Source organism: Halichoerus grypus, chromosome X (genome assembly GCF_964656455.1).
Source record: "Halichoerus grypus chromosome X, mHalGry1.hap1.1, whole genome shotgun sequence".
NCBI lineage: Eukaryota > Metazoa > Chordata > Mammalia > Carnivora > Phocidae > Halichoerus > Halichoerus grypus.
In genome coordinates, this window is record NC_135727.1 from 38603438 (window position 1) to 38624378 (window position 20941).

The following is a 20941-nucleotide window of genomic DNA, read 5'->3' on the forward strand; positions in this document are numbered from 1 at the left end:
AAAACTGAGCTTCTTTTAAAAATGGAAAGGTGGGAGAATTTTTTTTTTTTAACTTACAAACACTATGAGTCCTACAACAGATCAGGTCTCTTATCCTTGCCTTGGCTGCCAGCACGCTTAGAAATAAATGTGTGGCCTACCTTTCTAGGAACAGAAGAATCTTTCAGCAGGCATTTTCCTAGATGAATCTTGCCTTCCTGGATCTTTGTTTTTTTTCCTAATTCTACATTTCTCTTTGCTATGATTTTATCATTTATTTGGTTTTTTTTCCTGTTATGCATTTTGAAAGCCATCTCAAATACTCTCTAGAATAAAATATAATATAAAAAGTCTATTAATTGTAAGAGGCAATGACACTTGAAGTGAGCCTTAAAAGATGAGTTTATCGGGACACCTGGGTGGCTCAGTCAGTTAAGCATCTGACTTGATTTCTGCTCCGGTCATGATCTCAGGGTTGTGAGATTGAGCCCCTAGTCAGGCTCCGTGCTGGGTGTGGAGCCTGCTTAAGATCCCTCTCTCCCTGTGCCCCTCCCCGACGCACACACTCTCCATCTCACACACAAAAAAGATGAGTTTATCAGACGGACGGAGAGGAAAAACCATTTCAAGCAGCATGAGCAGAGGAAGGAAGACATGAGAATTCATGGTGTGCGTTGGAGAAAATAAGCTGGGCAAGAGAGTGGCTCCAGGCAGAGCCTGTGGAGTCTGACAAACAGGGGTCTGATCTTAGCTCCACACTTCTATGACTTTCATTTAAGGTCGCTAAGCCTCAGTTTCTTTTCTGTAAAATGGGAATGATGGTTACACCCATCTCATAGAATTGCTGTGAGGATTACATTTATTCAAGCATCAAAAACTATTTATCGAGGGCGCTGCATGTGCCAGGCACCATGCTAGACACTGGGCTAGAGTGGTAAATAGATAGAGATGGTGGTTTTGCTCCTCGTGGAGCTTACAGTCTGGTGGGGATGATGCATGGAAGATGCTTACATATGGCAAGTATTCAATACATCGTATAAATAATCATATAAATAACAATTTAATAATAATAGTATAGATAGCACTGCGTGTTCAGGGCATGAGCACTGTGGGACTTCCTGTCTGAGCTGCAGCATAGAGGAAGAAAACCGGAAGACAATGATGCCGGAAAGATAGCAAGGGGACAGAGACCCTAAAAGGCTTTGAATATAATGCTAAGGAGTTTGGAGGCAGATTTTTTTAAGTGTGTGAGAGGAGGGGTGAGATGATTTTTTAATTTTGAAAACAAATTCAGAGGCACTAAGTTCTTGCATTTGAACCAAATTTCTCTTCCTGTAGCTTTTATGTACATTTCTGTCCTCCTCCTCCTCCTTCTCTTCCTCCCCCTCTTCTTCCTCTCCCTCCTCCTCTTCTTCCCCCTCCTCCTCCTTTTTCTTCCCCTCCTCTTCCTCTTCCTTCCCCTCCTCTTCCTCTTCCTCCCCCTCCTCCTCCTCTTCCTCCCCCCTCCTCTTCTTCTTCCCCCACTCCTTCTCTTCCTCCCCCTTTTCCTCCTCTTCTTCTTCCTCCCCTTTCTCCCCCTCTTCATTTCCCACCGATAACTACTCCTACTAGCTGTCATTTCTTGAATGACTACTATGAGAGGCACTGTGGTTAAGTTCTTAACTTGTGCTTAATGGTGCTTGCCTCATAGGGTTGCGAAGATTATTAGCTCCATTTTATAGTTGTGAAAACTGAAGTTTAGAGAAATCAGGTAAGTTGCTCAAAGGTCACATGGTTAGTAAGCAGTGGAGTTCATTTCTGAACCCCAGGCTTCCGTAGTAATGATGGCTACTTACTGAGTGCCAGGCACTCATTGTGCGCATCTATCTCATCCCATCCACACAACAACCTTGTTAGATGATATTATTATCCTTATCTTATACATAAGTGGAATCTCCGAGAGTTTAAGTGACTTTTCCAAAGTCGCGCAGCTTCTATGAAGTCAGTCAAATTTTGGATAGTTATGCTATTTAAAATTGGCCAATTTACAAAGTTTGGACCTAAGTTCTAGGTACTATAGCCTAAATGCTTGAGGTCAACAGATAGGCCAACTGAACAGTCACTCTTGTTTTACTTTATGTTTTTTAAGTGGAAGCTGTTTTATTTATTTATTTATCTTTTAAGATTTTTATTTATTTATTTCAGAGAGAGAGTGAGAGCGAGAGAGAGAGAGAGAGAGAGAACGAGTGAGAGAGAGAGCGAGTGCACGAGCAACGGCGAAGAGCAGAGGGAGAGGAAGAAGCTGCCCCCCTGCCCCGCCGAGCAGGGAGCCTGACGTGGAGCCCCACCCCAGGACCCTGGGATCATGACCTGAGCCGAAGGCAGACACCTAACCTACTGAGCCACCCAGGCGTCTGTCACTCTTGTTTTAAATGGGCCCCTCTTTCCTTGGGTGCCCTGGGAAAGAGCTATGAGCAATTACTGAACTGGGCTTCCCATTGAAACAGCTTTCCAATAGTTCCTAAGGCATCTGCCTTTTGACAGGGATTAGAAACCAGAGCCCATACCCAAATCAGCCTTGTCTCCTGCCCCTCAAGTATACATACCACTCTGTCCTAGATACACTGATGCCACAAAATGAACTGGAGAAGGGGGTTGAGCACGGGGACCTTTGGCCTGACTGTGTACAGAGGAAGCCAATGGCGTCACAAACTAATGAATCTGGGCTTGACAGGCCTCATTCCACAAGCACACACACACACACACACACACACACACACACACACAAATCATTATAAAATGTTGCTGTCTCTTGAAGCCTCTCAGCCCGGCTCCTGATTCATGGAAGATAAGCTCAGAGTTGCAGGCCTGCCACCTTATTGCCACACAAAACATTAATCTTCTGGGTTTTTCCACCCTCCTGACAACACAGGGTAATCAGACAGAATTACAGCTCTGAGACATTCATGATCATAAGATCTGCACCAAATAAACAGCTCAGGCTTTGATATCGATGGCTGGCTATGGCTTTTTCTTTTCCTATCTTTTTTTTTTTTTTTTCTGTTTCTGGAAGACCAAGGGCACCTTTCTACATTTCTATTGCACATATATTTTGTCAAAAAGCCTTGATTCTCCATTTGCAAAAGAAATTCATTTGTACTACCCAGGGCTAGCATTTGCAGATATTGGGACAACTGGGGGGCCTGGTATTAGCCCTGGGTTATAAGAGCTTCTTTCTGGGCTCTGTTTGCTGAATGTGTGGGCATGATGGCAAACAGGGGATGAGGATCTGATGGCAGGGGGCCTTGCGAGGCTCTGTCCCCTCTCCCTCACTAGACTGCTGTTGCTGCCTAAAATTTCACAATGCATGGTTGATTTCTTTGGCTTCTGGTTTGAGTCCCTGTTTGAACACACATGTCCTTGGGAGAAACATATTCATATGTTTCAGGGAATGAGTTTGTCTTTTCAAATGCATAGCTAGCTACAAGCTGGCTGTTTTTCTTGTAATTTAATGTTTTGAAGTAGGTAGTGCATTCACATGATTCAAAATTCAAACCCATCAAGAAGGAATACATTAAGAAGGCCTGCCTCACCCTGTCTTCCTTTATCCCAGTTCTTTGTCCACTCCTCTTGCCTCGAATAGGTAACCACCTCTATTGACTTCTTGTATAACTTTTTAATATTTGTGCAAATAGATGTGTGTCTTTTTTATATGTTTCTGCTTTCTTCCATGAAGGTAGCATACTCTAGATCCTTTTCTGTACTTTGCTTTCTTCACCGTAGTATGTATCATGAAGATATTTCAGTATACAGTACAGAGACAGCTCCTTCAATCATCTTTTTTTAACAACTGCATGATACTACATTGTACAGATACACCACATTTATCCAGTTGCCTGTAGATGGACATCTGGGTTATTTCCAACCATTCACTATGATAAACAACACGACAACAAATAGCCCTGTCCATGCGTTGTTTCATAAGTGTGAAAGGCTATCTGTAAGATAGATACCCAGAAGAGTAAATATTTTTTAAATGTTGATAGGTCTCACCCAATTGTCCTCCATAGGGGTTGTGCCATTTTGCATTCCCAACAGCAATGCGTGAGAGTGTTGACTTCCCCAAGGCTTTACAACCAAATACTATCAGATGTTCAGATTTGGGCCAATTAAATAAGAAAGGAAATAGTCTGCAAGTTTACTTTTAATTAATACATTAATTTAATTTAAGTCAGTTTTAATTTAGTAGAAGTGTGATTGAATGCCTTTTCCTATGTTCAAGGGCTATTTGCTTTGTATTCATTTATTTGTTTCTTCATTAAACTTTCCACAACATTCAACAGATACTTACTGAGCACTTACTCTGTAGCAGGCGTTATGCTAGACATTTGGGATACATCAGTGAACAGAGAAGACAAAGATGCCTGCCCCGCCCCCCCAGAGCTTACATTCATTCACCCATTGGTTCATTCATTCTACAAGCTTTCAAGCAGGGAGACGTGTTGATGAGTAAGACATAGTTCCTTCCTCAAGGTTCAATTTGGTTGGACAAGGAAAGCGTCTATTATACTATGGTGAGGTAAATGCTAAGAGAGGTGGGTATAGAGTGTTAATGGAGCAGGAAGTATGTAGCTCAGACTGAAGGGGATACAGGGACCCAACTTCGAGGAAGACTGGGAGGTAGCCAGGCTAAGAAAGAGGCAAAGGATAGCTCAGGCAGCACAAAAGCACAAACCCATGAAGACTCATGTCACCTTTTGGGATTGAGGGATAGATAATTCCTTATTGCTGTGATGGGGGTAGGCAAAGGTAAGGGAGGGTGGGCAGAGATGTAGTTTTCATATTTGGTACTCATATTTTTCATATTTGGTACTCATTAAATGGCTATTGGTTGAATGAATGAATGAATGAAGTTTGAAGTAATATTCTAGAGTAGTGTGCTAGTTATTTGCTGCTGTGTAACAAATTTCCCCCAAACGTGGCAGCTTAAAACCACAAACGTTATTATCTCACATAGTTGCTAAGGGTCAGGAATCTAGGAGTGGTTTATCTAGATAATTCAGGTTCAGGTTGTAATCAAGCTGTTGGTTGAGGCAGTCATCTCGAGAGGCTCGACTAGGGCTGGATAATCCAGTTTCAAACTCACCCACACAGTTGTTGCTAGGCCTCCGTTCTTCATCGGATGTTGTCAATATATATCTCAGAGGAATGCCTGGCATGTATTAGATACTATATAAATCCAAGCTGTAATTATTATTACCTAAAAACAATGAGGAGTTGTCAAAAGATTTTAAGCAGATGTGTGACCCGATCATTTTGCTGTTTCAGAAAACCCCTTCTAGCTTTCACGTAAGGAGTGGACTGGAGAGGAGAAAAACAGGAAAGAAGGGGACCCATTAGAAAATTATTTCAGGTGAGAGATGACAGTGGCCTGGATTAGCATGATGACAATGAAAATAGAAAGAAGTGGATGCATTCAGATTATATTCTAGAAGATCTATCTACACATTGATTAGATGTAGGTGATGAGGGAGAGGGAGATAGGGAACATAGGAGGGGAAGCAAAGTATTTGTTTATAGACATGGGGTGGAGCTGCTAACTTGAATTAGGACCTTATAGATTTGAGGTGCTCATAAGACTTCCATAAGGAAATGTCCACTTAGCAGTTGGATCTGTGGGTGCAGAGCTCATAAGAGAGATCTGAGCTAGAGATTTAGGAATCATCAGCCTATGGGTCACTGAACCCATGGGTGTGGAAAAGATTACTCAGGGGAGAATATGTCCAATGAGAAAAGAAGGCTGCCTAAGAAAGAATCCTGATGGTTAGCAGGAGTTAAGAGATGGATGGAGGAAGAAGTGCTTGCAAAGGAGAGCCAGAAGGAATAGCCAGAAAGAGGAAAACCTCAGGGTGTGGTGTCATGTAAGTCAACACAATGTGTCATGAAGGAGAAAAGGAAGACTTGACCATGCCATTGTTGCCTGCTGACAGAAAAAGGTCGCAAAAGATAAGGGCTGAAAACGGTTGATCGAATTTACCAAGAAAGAGGTCATTAGTGATCTCTATGACAGTTATGTCATTGGAGTGGATATGCAGGGGTCCCAGCCTCTTCCTCTAGGCTCTGAGTACGCCGTCGTGGGATTCACAGACCTTGTTGAGTACCAGCTCCTCTTCCCAAACCGAAGCGTTGACCCCACAAGGATCAGCTTCTTCGAGATGTAGATTCTGGGGTGGAATTCACTGCTCTGGGGCATTCCTTGACCAGGATGATTATCATATTAGCACCATCACCATATTAGCACCGTTATCATATGATTATCATATGATGATTGGTGCTATCATAGGATGATTATCATATTAGCACGGTTATCACATTAGCATCATTATCACAGTTGCTAATCTTTATTGTGTGTTGAGCTCTTTACATGGGTAATCTGATTGAATTCTGACACCAACCCTATGAGGTGGGTACAATGCTCCAGTGCTTACTATGTGCCAAGTACTACGTGAAGTACTTTATCTACTCAACTTCTTTATTATCCCCAGATAAGAATCTCTGTGGCCCACATCACAGTCTAGACCCAGGCTGAGGTGAGTCAAGCCAAGATCAAGGAAGAAGTAAACCAAGATCTCGTTATTGGAAAAATTCTGTTGCCTCTGGGCTCCAGGAAAAATTCTTCTCTGAGGAATGTTGACTTAATGAAGGCATTTTCTTGTGTGGGTTGTTGGGGCAGGACTGTCTGGAGCAGGGGCCGAAAGGTCAGGGAATGTTTCAGATGATCATCCAGGAGACCATGATAACTTTTCTCAGGGGGTCATCTACGATGATGCTCATTAAGCACTGGAAGGCCCCTAACCACGGGCTTCCATTGCCCTCCTTCTTGGGTACAGAGGAAGCCTTGGGTACCTCAGAAACTCAGTTTTGTGAAGACCTAAGCTCCCATAGGTTAGGAAGCACCGAGAGCACATTGCCATTTTACGTTGTAGCAGCATGGAGACTGTGATAATCACTGCTTTTCTTTAATATACCCAGGCACGCCCAGGTAGAGGGCACACCTGCTTAGAGCTTTCATTGCCCTCAGTGTCTCTCCTGTGGCACTCAGCCCATTAAATCACCCTCAGATACGAGCAGACCGTGAGTTTCTCAATGGTAGAGATGAAATTTTGTTTACGTGGTGCCTCCAATGGCTTCTCTTCGTCTGGCCTGGTGCTAGGCCCATAGCAGTCCTTGATAAATATTTGTCGAATTAATGAATAAAAGAATAAATGAATTTTTCCTGGGGCCGGTCCTTGTTCCAGCTTAACTCTTATTTATATTCACAACCAGACTAACCTCCCTAACCAGCAGAGCATCTGTTGCTTTTTGTAGGGCAAGAATAACAAACAATGAGGGTGGGAGGGCTAGGTCAAGTTGATTCCATTCAACAAGTATTTAGTAAGCCTGCTGTGAACCGAGTACCGAATCATGTGCCCTCTCAGAACAGACATGAACCCATGTCATTCAAAGGTTTTAAGTGTTAATATTTTACACAGGGGCACCTGGGTGGGTTTAGTTGGTGAAGTGTCCGACTTGTTCTCAGCTTAGGTCTTGATCTCAGGGTTGTGGGTTCGAGACCTGTGCTGGGCTCCATGCTGGGCATGGAGCCTATTTAAAAAAATTAGTATTTTACACACACAAAAAGGTATAAACAGTAACATGACAAGCTCCCACGTACCCATGACCCAGCTTCAGAATCAAGACATAAGCAATGTGCACAATCCAAAAGATTCAAAGTCAAGAGGCTTTTTTTTTTTTTTTTTAAGTTTGGCATCAAAATTCCTTAGGTGCCAAAACCTAATGTGAACTGACCTGAGGCTATTTCCTAGTCCTTGTCTATCCCACTAAGTGTGACAGATCATACGTTTTGCTGCAGAAATATTAACATGTTTGGTTATAGGGTGTTGCCCCGGACCACACTGGGTATGTTAGTTACCTAAGGTCTAGCATGTACTCGTATTGCGTTTCTAAAATCCCAACAATTCTGAATTCTCAAACACGCATGGTCACAAGGTTTACAGGTAAGGCATTAAAAGTCTGTGGTCTATTGGGCCACAATTTGGGGTTTGGTTACTGAACAGTTTCCCAATGTTCCCCAAAGGAAAAAAGGAAAGGAGAGGTCAAGAAAACTGGGTAGGTGGCCAAGAGCGTCTGATGCACCTCCTAATCCTCCTCAGCCCCTCAGATCGCATGCCCGCACTTTTCCCTTGAGCTCCACCTTTCTTTCAGCCTCTGGCTTGCCCAACTCAGTGGCAGCCTCATCTTATACAAACTTCTTATGCCAATATTTCTATACCTGTCTCACATCCTCCTCATCCCCAGGTTCTACGCCTTCCTCTCCTTGTCTCTTGCCCAGCTTTTCCCTCTCAGTTTTGAGATCCCTTGTTACTCACCTGCACCCTCCATCTTTCTGCTTTCTACTGGTCTTGGTCCCTTGCCTCCTGAATCATCACCTCCAGACCCATGATTTCTTCCCATCAATCTTTGCTGCAGCTCTTTCTCTCTGGCGCCATTCTGTTTTCCATCTATGTATACCTCTCGTTTTTCCCCCCTCATCTTCCAGTTTACTTCTAAAACAGGCATACTTAAGTTAAAAATTAAGCCAGTTTAAAGAAAAATATTCAAAAGAGTATATAGTAAGGGCACCTGGGCGGCTGCCTTCGGCTCAGGTCATGATCCTGGGGTCCTGGGATCGAGCCCCGCATCAGGCTCCCTGCTCTGCGGGAAGGCTGCTTCTCCCTCTGCCTCTGCCTCTCCCCCCTGCTTGTGCTCTTTCTCTCTCTGTCAAATAAATAAATAAATAAATAAATAAATAAATAAATATTTTAAAACCAAAATGAAACAAAAAGAGTATATAGTAATATGCTCTGATATGGCTGAAATTCATGAGGGCAGTACTCAAATGATTGTGGAAAACTTGATCAATAAACCTTTTTGGAATGAAGGATTTTTTTTTTTAATTTTTTTATTGTTATGTTAATCCCCATACATTACATCATTAGTTTTAGATATAGTGTTCCATGATTCATTGTTTGTGCATAACACCCAGTGCTCCATGCAGAACGTGCCCTCCTCAATACCCATCACCAGGCTAACCCATCCTCCCAACCCCCTCCCCTCTAGAACCCTCAGTTTGTTTTTCAGAGTCCATTGTCTCTCATGGTTCTTCTCCCCCTCCGATTTCCCCCCCTTCGGAATGAAGGATTTTTTTGAATGATGAGCCATCTAGTGGTGAATGGAGGATGGCAAATCCTTCTGGTGTGAGAAAAAACGGTGGATCTTTAAAAAGAAAAGGGGGAGGGCGCCTGGGTGGCTCAGTCGTTGAACATCTGCCTTCGGCTCCGGTCATGATCCCGGGGTCCTGCGATCGAGCCCCGCATCAAGCCCCACATCGAGCCCTGCATCGGGCTCCCTGCTCTGTGGGAAGCCTGCTTCTCCCTCTCCCACTCTCCCTGCTTGTGTTCCCTCTCTTGCTATCTCTTTCTCTGTCAAATAAACAAATAAAATCTTTAAAAATAATAAAAAAATCAAAAGAAAAAGGGGTTCAACCCTCAACCACGCTAACAGGTCCAAAGCACTATCCTACAAAAATGTGTGTACAGCCAAGGTCAAGTCCCACCTGGAACATAGTTAGAGGGGATGTATGACTTCAGCTGGGCATTGTTGAGGGATATAATATATATGTATATGCATATGTTAGTGTTTCTGTATATGCATCCCAGACGACTTGCTGGCCGAATTCAGAAATTCCACAAATGCCTGTTACAGACATCCCAAGGGCCTCTTCACTGGGCCAATGTAAGTGACTGCCTGGTATCATACTTTTATTGTGGGAAGCCACATTAAGAGAGAGTTAATGATGTGCAAGGGAGGAAATTGCCATCTGAGAAGGAGATGACTTTCAAATTGTATCTCTCAATTTCGTAAATAAAGTCTCCAAAACACCCAAGTCAAGCCATCTTCATTGGTAGTCACTTATTAATCCAACTAACATTTATTGAGCCACTAAATAACATCTTAAGACTCTTCCAGACTGTTAATACACACCTGCATTTTTACTAAAAGAAAAATGTCACCTGATCAAGAAATATAGACATTGTAGCTGGGCACATTCCAAATACAGGAAATTCCAGGAAACCTAGAAACACACTTCCTCCCATGTGCTTCTCTCCAGGTCCACCAAGGTAGAAATTTGAGCTGGAGCAGCTAATAGATATATAAATTCTCAGATAAACTTCAGCAAGTATTGCTTATTGAATTAATAAAGCCTCTGAGGTTTATAGCTAGCTACTGTTTACCAGGAAAAATAATGTATGTAAATAAGTACTTGAAGAGCTTCAAAAAATGTTCTGCCTTTAGAGTGACCAACCATCCCAATTTTCCCGGGACTGTCTTGGTTTTAGTGCTAAAACTCATGCATTCCAGGGAAACGTCTCAGTCTTGGGCAAACAAGTCCAGTTGGCCATTCTAGCTCCCTTAGAATCCTCAGAGGATTGATCCTGAGCAAAGGATCTGCTCTCCAAGCAACCCTGAAAAAAGTAGTAATTTAAGCTGTGTGCAAGTGGTTGCTAAAAGCTCTTAAGTACCACATTCAAAACAAGCTTCTGAGGCAAATACTATTATTATCCCCGCTTTACAGATGAGGCGCAGAGGCAGAAAACTTAAAACTCGCCTGAGATGACTTAGCTAGCAAGTGGATTTGAACCCAGACCAGTGCAGCACTGAATCCTGCATCCTTAAACAGCATGCCACGCTTCCCTTATTCAAACAGATCACTCAGTCAGAGCCCCTTATAGGCTGTCAGACTCCACCCAGCTCCCAAGTCATTCAATAAGGGAAATCTGGAATTATCAAAGATCTTGTTATTTCCTTAAAACATTTTGGCAACAAACTTTCAAGATCTTAGAAGGTTAGACAAGTGTTTTTGCAAAGTGTGATTTTCCATCTACTGGATTCTAAGCCACTTGAGGTGCCTACTTAGCAAATAAAGCAGAGCCTAGGCTGCAGCTCCTGGCCGAGTCTGGGTGACGGTGGCCCGCAGTTCCCGTGCGGTTGTCCAGAATTCTAAGGCTTTCAGCAGAGATTTGAGAAATGGCAACAAATGAAAGTATCGGCATCTTTAGTTCAGCATCCTTGGCTGTGGAGTATGTAGATTCACTTTTCCTGAGAACCCTCTACAAGAACCATTTAAAAATGCTTGGAACTATATGTTGAATAATTATACAAAGTTCCAGATTGCAACATGGGAATCCTTGATAGTTCATGAGGTCCTTTATTTCTTGTTCTGTTTACCTGGATTTTTGTTTCAATTTATACCTTACGTGAAAAAGTACAAAATTCAAAAGGATAAACCAGAAACATGGGAAAACCAATGGAAATGTTTTGAAGTACTTCTCTTTAATCACTTTTGTATCCAGCTTCCTTTGATCTGTGGAACTTATTATTTTACAGAGTATTTTAATATACCTTATGATTTGGAAAGAATGCCAAGATGGTATCTGCTTTTGGCAAGATGCTTCGGCTGTGCAGTGATTGAGGATACCGGGCACTATTTCCTGCATAGGGCTCTTACATCACAAAAGAATATATAAATATATTCATAAAGTTCACCATGAGTTTCAGGCTCCATTTGGAATGGAAGCTGGATATGCACATCCCTTGGAAACTCTGATTCTTGGAACTGGACTTTTCATTGGAATCATGCTTTTATGTGATCACGTCATTCTCCTTTGGTCATGGGTGACTATTCATTTGATGGAAACTATTGATGTCCATAGTGGTTATGACATTCCTCTCAACCTTTTAAATCATCCCTTTCTATGCTAGTTCTCGGCATCATGATTTCCACCACATGAACTTCATCGGAAACTATGCTTCAACATTTACATGGTGGGATAGAATTTTCGGAACAGACTCTCAATTTATTGCCTACAATGAAAAGATGAAGAAGATTGAGAAAAAGACTGAATAAATATCTCATCTAAACCTTCCTGAACATACACACTTTCCTGAATTGAAGCGAGTAGCTAACATTGCTTCTGAGGAGCAGAAATAAACATGTGTCTTGGCTGCTAAGTGATACAAAGAACATTAACAACCTTTAATTATCTTCCTAGTGGGAACTTTTTCTACTTTACATAAAAGTTCTGTATGTGTAGAAATAAGTATATATTTAAGTACGATTTTCATGAGGAAGTTGTAAAGGTCTTGCTGCTAACCTTACAGAAAGGTTTTAAGTAATGGAAGAAGTATTAATTTCTGTCTTTCCCCCCAGTAATACCATAGGCCTGAAGTTGAAATTGGTCTTTAAAATCTTTTAAATATATAGTGGCCATTTCAGAAACTCTTAGTAGGGTGTTGGCCTCATATTGAACTTTAAACATTTTTTAGAATTAGCCTAAACATCAAAGTATCATGAGTTGAACCGTATCAGTTGACAGTGAGTGAGGCTGCCGAATCAGGAAGAGCCAGTACCGAGAACTTCAGTCTTGTCCTGAGCCGACCGCTTTGGGGTGATTCTCTTTCTTTGAGAAGTCCTTTGGGATTGCACTGTACTACTGGTATCTATAAATTAAGGCATTTCTGAATTGTTGTAAGTGGAATATTTTAGTCTAAAGGTTTTCGGGTTACTTGAATTTTTTAAAAAATTGAGCTTTATTGGGACGCCTGGGTGGCTCAGATGGTTAAGCATCTGCCTTCGGCTCAGGTCATGATCCCAACAGGTCATGATCCCAGGGTCCTGGGATCGAGCCCCACATCGGGCTCTGTGCTCGGCAGGGAGCCTACTTCTCCCTCTCCCTCTCCCTGCCTGTCGGCCTACTTGTGATCTCTCTCTCTCTCTCTGTCAAATAAATAAATAAAAAATCTTTAAAAAAAAATTGAGCTTTATTTCTGCTATTTACCCTTTCATTTTTGTATATCAAGTTTTCATTATACTTAAAACTGTATCTTGAAACATGAACTGATTTGCTGTATTTGCACTTTGAACTATTGAAATAAATGTGATTTTTTTTTGTCTGATAAAAAAAAAAGTAAAGCAGAAACTGGAGCCCCAGCTGAGACCTACTAAATCAAAGTGTCTGGAGATCTATGCTTTTTTTTTTATTGAAGGCTAGTTGACATAAAATTTTATATTAGTTTTAGGTGTACAACAGAATGATTTGATAATTCTATACATTATAAAATGCTTACCAGGATAAGTGTCATTACCATCTGCCACCATACAAAGTTATTACAATATTATCGACTATATTCCTTTTTCTGTACTTTTCATGAGGGTCTACGCTTTAAACAAATGCCCAAATAGACCCAGGTGCATGGTAGCTTGAGAACTGCTGAGCTAGAAGGTTCTGAAGAGATCAGCCAAGATCTAAGAAATTCACTCTAACCATTTTCTTGATTCTTATGTTCTGTCACCCCACCTAATGTGAATACACCCCAAGTTCCATTATTATGTCCTTAGTCTGACCTTCTCTCTCTCTTCTCTTCCTCAGAGACCTCCATTATCAACTCTGCCTACTACATTATATGAGGAGCCAGACCTAAGTCCCACTTCCATTCTAGCATTAATTTTGTAACACTGAACAGATCAGTTCTCTTCTCTGGACCTCAGTTTTCTTACCTGTAAAATGGAACATGATACCTGATCCTCATGTCAAGGTCTTTCCAGGCTTAACGTTTATGGTCTACATCATTATTCTCACAGTGGGTTATGAGAGATCCAGCTGTAACAATTACTGAAAGTGTTTATTAGAAAAGCACATCCAAAAAAAGAAAAAATCGCACCCATTGATGGATGAATGGGTAAAGGAAATGTGGTCTATAGGTCTATTCATACAATGGAATATTATTCTGCCTTAAAAAGGAAGGAAATCTTGGGGCGCCTGGATGGCACAGTCAGCTAAGCATCCAACTCTTGGTTTCGACTCAGGTTGTGATCTCAGGGTCGTGAGATCAAGTACTGCATGGATCTCCACACTCAAGAGTGGAGTCTGCTTAAGACTCTTTCTCCCTCTGCCTCTGCTCCTCCCCCCTCTAAAATAAATAATTTTTTTTAAAAGAGGAAGGAAATCTTGTCACATCTACAACATGGGTGAAACTCAAGGACATTATGCAAAGTCAGATAAGCCAGTTACAAAAGAACAAATGTATGATTCCACTCATATGCAATATCTAAAGTAGTCAAAATCATAGAACTAGAAAGCAGAAAGGTGGTTGCCAAGGGCTGGGGAAAGACAAGAGAGGAGGGAACTAATGTTTAATGGGTAAAGAGTTTCAGTTTTGCAAGGTGAAAAAGTTCTCGAGATCTATTACACAACAGTGCGAATATACTTAACACTACTGAACTATACACATAAAAATGGCTAAGAGGGTAAATTTAATGCTATGTAGTTTTTCCACAATAAATAAAAAAGAAAAGCACAGTTCTAAACTCCAGCCCAGAGCTATTGAATCAAAATTTCAAGGGTTGGAGCTGTGAATGTGCATTTTTAACAAGTTCCCCAATGTGATTTTTATCTCCTTAAATTTTGAGAACCACCAACAAAAATGTATAGTAAATCCTCTCTTCAACAAATTTGATATCATGATTTTAGTTTCCCCTTTTCTTTTTTTTTAAAGATTTTTTAAAAAGATTTAAAAGATTTTATTTATTTATTTGACAGAGAGAGCACAAGCAAGGGGAGTGGCAGGCAGAAGGAGAGGGAGAAGCAGGCTCCCTGCTGAGCAAGAGCCCAACATGGGGCTTGATCCCAGGACCCTGGGATCATGACCTGAGCCGAAGGCAGATGCTTAACCAACTGAGCCACCCAGGAAGAAAGCTTTCCCTTTCCCTCAAGAATATTTATGTGCACTTCCCCTTGCTGCCAGCTAGTGTGCTTAGAGAATATAAATTCATTTTATTATTAGCCAAAGCAGAAAAGAATCCAAAAGCTAAAATGTGCTGCAAAAGAAGGTCATCCAGTCCATTTCCAAACCAAACAGAGTTGACTTTGGATCCAGCACAGTTTTGGATTACCCATGACTTTGATCTTCTCCATTAGAGTGAGTAATTGAAAGCTGGCTATGTGTATGCTTACAGAAATTATTATTTTAAATTGTTCACATTCGATAAATCTCAGCCTCTGGTGCTCTGGTAAGAAATGGTGGTAAGCATATTAATGAGCACTTTCCTGAGAATGAGATTTTATAACTTCTAAACAACCATAAAGCCTCCTGTTTTCATTGTCACTAATTAGGAGCTGCTGAGAAGGGGCTTGTGTGATTCAAGGTCAGTGTTAGGTGAGGGATAAGAACATTAGCTCACATTTACTGGACGCTTACCATGTGTTGGGCACTAGGCTCAATTCTATCCACGGAGGATCTCATTTAACCCTTAACCTTGGCCTACAAATTGATGTGATTATTAACTTCTTTGCAGAAATGGAGGCTCAGAGCGCCTCAACAATTTGCTGAAGACCACTTTCTGCCTTTCTGGCCCATCCTCTTAACCATGACACTATGGCCTTTATTGCACACAGTCTTCCTCTTTCCACACTTCTTACTCACTGGTAGCTTTTGTCCCAGAGCAATAGTGCTGTTAGATGAAGGGCATTAGGTAAGCAGCTTTCATTAGCTGCTTGGAAGTTAACTTTTCACCTTGTCTCCAGTACCTGGGTTTTGTTCTTAATACAAGTACACTCTGATACCTAAGCCTCCGTTTTCTTACCCACCCTGCCCTGTGCCTGAATTTCTAAGGCTAGAAACCTGTCTTTCTCTTGCCAGTCCTTCCATGACTCTCCAATTTCCCTCCTTTCTTGGATGTGCTTGCTCACCTGCTTGGACATTTCTAGATTCCTTGCTTGCCTGCTTTATTACCTCAACTGCACCTCTCCGGTGCTGACTTCATAGATTCATAGAAAATTAAACTAAGTTTTAAAATTAAACTACCATTGGAATCACAGCCCGCAAAAGTAAGCTAAGACCTCTGTGCTATACCTAAACAGGGTAACTGCTTGACAAAAGAAGTTACAGAAGACCCAGAGTCTCCCAACATAGTAGACAAAATGTTCAGGATGTAATTGAAAATCACCTATCATACCAAGAACCAAGAAAACCATAACTTGAGTTAGAAAAGACAACTGACAACAACACTGAGATTAATCAGATGTTGAAATTATCTTTGGAACAACCAGCATAAAAATGCTTCATCAATACAAATTCTCCTGAAACAAATGAAAAAGGAGAAAATCATAGCAAAGAAAGAGAAGTCACAAAAAAGAGTCCAACGGAAATGATAGAACTGAAAAATATATAGCAGAAATGAAAGACTCACTGGATAGATTCAGTAGTAGAATAGAGATGACAGAGGATGGAATCAATGATCCTGAGGACAGATCAATAGCATTTACCCATTCTGAATAACAGAGAGAACACAGACTGAAAAAAAAAAAAAAAAAAAAAGCAGATCTTCAGGGACCTGTGGGACAATACCAGAAGTTCTAACATTCATATCATCAGAGTCCCAGAAGGAGAAGAGAAGAGAGTGGGGCTGAAAGAAAATATAATGACTGAAAACTTCCCAAATTTGGCAAAAGATACAAAACCTACAGATTCAAGAAGCTAAAGCAAACCCCAAAAGGGATACACCCAAAGAAATCCATGCCAAGACACACTGTCATTAAACTTTTAAAATTAAAGGCAAAGAAGAAATCTTGAAAGCACCCAGGAGAAACAGTGCGTTGCTCTCCCAGGAGAGCACAAGTTCAAATTACACCAGATTTCTCAACTGAAACCATGAGGGCGGGAATGAAGGGACACATTTTTCAAGTGCTGAGAGAAAAATGTCAACTGAGAATTCTATACAGGCAAAAATATTCTTCAAGAATGAAGGAGACATGAAAGCAATTTCAGATGAAAGATGGGCAAAATAATTTTCCACTAGCAGACCTACTCTTAAATAATGGCTAAAAAAAATTTCTTTAAACGGAAAAAGATTATGAAAGAAGGAATCTTGGAGCATCAGGAAGAAGAAACAGCAGCTAGAGCAGACGTAAGGGCACATATAACTGATTATCATTTTCCTCCTGAGTTTTATAAATCTTATTTGGTGGTTGGAACAAAAATTATAATACCATCTGGTACTGAAGATAATGATAATTAAGAGAAAGGAAGGCAGAGAGGGGCGCCTGGGGGGCTCAGTTGGTTAAGCATTTGACTCTTGATTTCGACTCAGGTCATGATCTCAGTGTCGTGAGATTGAGGCCCCCCCCCCCAAAATCTGTGCTGGGTGTGGAGCCTGCTTAAGATTCTCTCTCTCCCTCTCCCTTTGCTCCTCCCCCCACTCTCTAAAACAGACCAAAAAAAAAAAAAAAAAAAGAAAAGAAGGTGAAGGAACCTAGTCATGTGTGGCAGAGACTGCTCATCAAAACCTATTCGCCCCTTCCTCTATAATAATAGAATTGTGCTTGCAACACGGCTGTCCAAGCAAGAACTCCCTTTCCTAGCCTTAAATCCTTTTGCAATTAGAGCGGTGGTGTGACTAAGTTTTCACCAATGGCATGTGAGTGGAAGTGATGTGTGCTGCTTTCAGGCCTGAGCTAAGCAGAGGCAAGATTATCTAAGGTCTAGCAATTCATGGGAAGAGGTTGGATTTTGTAATATTGCCGGTGGGAATACTCTGGAAAACAATTTGGCAATTTCTTTAAAAACTAAACGTGTTCTTATAATAAGACCTAGCAATTGCACCTCTTAAGCATTTATCCCAGAGAAACAAAAACTTGTATTTACACAGGGCCTATACATGACTGTTCAGAAATAACACGAATGCTCTTTGATGGTTGAATGGATATACACTGAGGCACATCCATAACATGGAATACAACTCAGCAATAAAAAGGAACAAATCATGGATACATGCAACAGCCTGGATGAATCTCCAGAAAATCATGCTGAATGGAAAGAGCCAATCCCCAAAAATGACATGCTGTATGATTCCATGTAAATGTTTTTGAAATGACAAAATTATAGAAACAGAGATTAGTGGTTGCCCAGGGTTAAGGAGGTGGTGAAGAAAGGGAAGTGAGTATGGTCATGAAACTGCAACACAAGGGATCCTTGTAATAATGGCACTGTTCAGCATCTTGATTGACTGTGGTGGTGGATACATGCATGAACCTACACAGGTAACTAAACACACACACACGAGCACACACAAACACAAAACTGGAGAAATCTGAATAATATTAATGGGTTGTATCAATGACAATAAGCTCATCATGATATAGTTTGCAAAATGTTACCATTGGGGGAAACTGGGCAAAGTGTACAGGGATCTCTATTATTTTTAAAACTGCATGTGATTCTGTAATTATCTCAATAAAAAGTTCATTTTTTTTAAAAAAGGCCAGCATTTCCTGGGTGGCTCAGTTGGTTGAGCATCCGACTGGGTTCAGCTCAGGTCATGATCTCATGGGTTGTGAGATGGAGACCTGCATTGGGCTCCATGCTCAGCAGGGAGTCTGCTTCTCTCCTTCTCCCTCTCCCTCTCCCTCTGCCCCTCTGCATGCTCTCTCTCTAAAATAAATAAATCTTTTAGGGGCCCCTGGGTGGCTCAGTTGGTTAAGCATCTGCCTCAGGTTATGATCCTGGAGTCCCAGGATCGAGTCCAGCATCGGGCTCCCTTCTCAGTGGGGAGTCTGCTTCTTCCTCTGACCCTCCCCCCTCTTGTGCACTCTCTCTCTCACTCTCTCTCTCAAATAAATAAATAAAATCTTTTAAAAAAATAAATAAATCTTTTTAAAAATCTTTAAAAAATTTTAAAAGGCCAGTATTTCTGGAGATTAGTGAATAAAAACTTAGTGGAAGCCATTGGAGGGGAGTCATATGAACTGATCTATACTTGAACAAATCATTGTGGTTGCTTTGTGAAGAGGAAAGAGTAGAGACAGGGAGACCAGGTAGGAGATCACTATGGTATATAGTATTTCTCCCTTTCTTTCTACCATTGTGGCAAGAGACTCTGGTAGCTTGGATTGGAAATGAGTGAAGATGGAAAGAAGTGGGTGGATTCAGGATATGTTTTTGAGGTAGAGCTGACAGAAGTTCATAGCTGAATGGATGGCTATGAAGTTCTTAGTCCAGAGGATTTTCCAGAATGGGCTCAATTCTACCGTCTGTTATTTTAGCTTTTCAGTTACATTGTCTTCTCAGTAGCTTGGTCTTCCTGCTATGTATGGGACAGAACAATAAAACTACCTGAAGAAGGTGATCTAACTCTCCTATCATGGGCTGAGTTTTAGGGTCTGCCTTGGCTTCCCTAGGATAGACGATCTAAAAACAAGAGGTGTTGGGCTCCTGATAGTTGTGCTCCAAGGCCTCAAAGGAGTAGTTGGTCACTAAGGGCTCTCATTTCCACACTGGGAAATTGGCTTTGACTAGCACCAACCTTCTGGAGATAGGCATAAAGGTGGCAGTCATGACACCTGTATCCTCCTTGGGTGGGATGGCATATATTAGGCTTTGGTTTTGAGGGTGTAGGTTCTAGCTGGGTTGAGATTCACCAAGACTGGAGTATAGGTAAGGAGTATTTTTGGAGGTTGCAATGTGATAACTGGCCACTAGGCAAATAGCTTCCCTCTTTAGCGATGAGTTTTTAGTGTTATCTGGGTGAGAAAGACAGCATGAATCAGTGGGACAGATTCTGGAAAACCTAAGAATTGCCAGACAACTTTAATCATCCTAAAAGCCTCCAAGTCTAGGACCTTGTTTGGCACCATGCTCGTCTTTTAAGAAATTTCACTTGCACACTTAGACATTTTTTCCCAAATGGCCCAGAAGTGGTTCTGTCAGATTTAGTCCAGGTTGATTTGAGGCCAGATTAGGCAATATATACCAAAATGTCTGCATGGATGACTACTACTCTGTTGAGTAATTCATACAAAGGACAAAGGTGTCTCTCTCAAATAACAATGAGGGTGAGTAGTTCAAGTTTGCAGGGACACTCTGCTCCATGTGGTCACTCAGGGACCCAGGCTCAATTTATTTCATTTCTCCATCACACCCTTGAACCTTGGCCCTAGCAAGAGAGTTACAGCCAGGTCAGGTTTCCCTGTATGTATCAGCTCATGGGAGGGGAAAGATCACAGAGAAGCACTTGGCAAGATTTGATAGGCCAGCCCTGGCAGCTTACACATCACTTCCGCTCATATGCCATTGGCAACAACTCAGTCACACCATTGTTGTAATTGCAAAGGGGTTTAGGGCTAGGAATGGGAATTCCTAGGTGTGGAGCCATGTCCGAGCTACAATTCTATCATCAGAGAGGAAGAGAGTAGATTTTGATGGGCAGCCTCTGCCACGTACGATTATGTGTATATACTCTTGCCAAGGTGCCATTTCTACATTCTTTGCTTTTCCTGATCTGTGTCACAGGAATCACTAATTCACATGTCTATAGGAGCCAGGCAGGCAAAATAGTGAAACAGCCTTAATTGACTGGAGAGCATGTGACCTATACAAAAGAAGTCGCCCCACTTAGCTCTAACCAATTGTTACCAGTTGGGGTTGTAAGCTCAAGTACACCAGCACCTTAATAGAGCACCCACTGGAGTCCACTCATGCAAAAGTGGGCTTCAGTCGGATGTATAGGAGGGGTGCTGAACTAAAGCTTGGAGCATGAGATTTCCCTAGGCTCCTGAGTGTACCCAGGGTGTAGGGCAAGACTTAGACATTTTCTTTACTCTTAGCACATTCCACACACACCCTGAGCTATTTTTTTTTTAAGATTTTATTTATTTATTCATCAGAAAGAGAGAGAGAGAGCACAAGCAGGGGGAGTAGCAGGCAGAAGGAGAAGCAGTCTCCCCACTGAGCAAGGAGCCCGATGTGGGACTCGATCCTAGGACCTGTGATCATGACCTGAGCCGAAGGCAGACGCTTCACCCAGGCATCCCATCCTTGACCTATTCTT

At 41.6% G+C, this 20941-nt stretch overlaps 1 pseudogene; it reads left to right on the top strand.

Annotated features, from left to right (window-relative positions):
- Nucleotides 1-10995: 10995 nt before the first annotated feature.
- On the top strand, nt 10996-11969 carry LOC118555306 (methylsterol monooxygenase 1 pseudogene; annotated as a pseudogene).
- Nucleotides 11970-20941: the final 8972 nt, after the last annotated feature.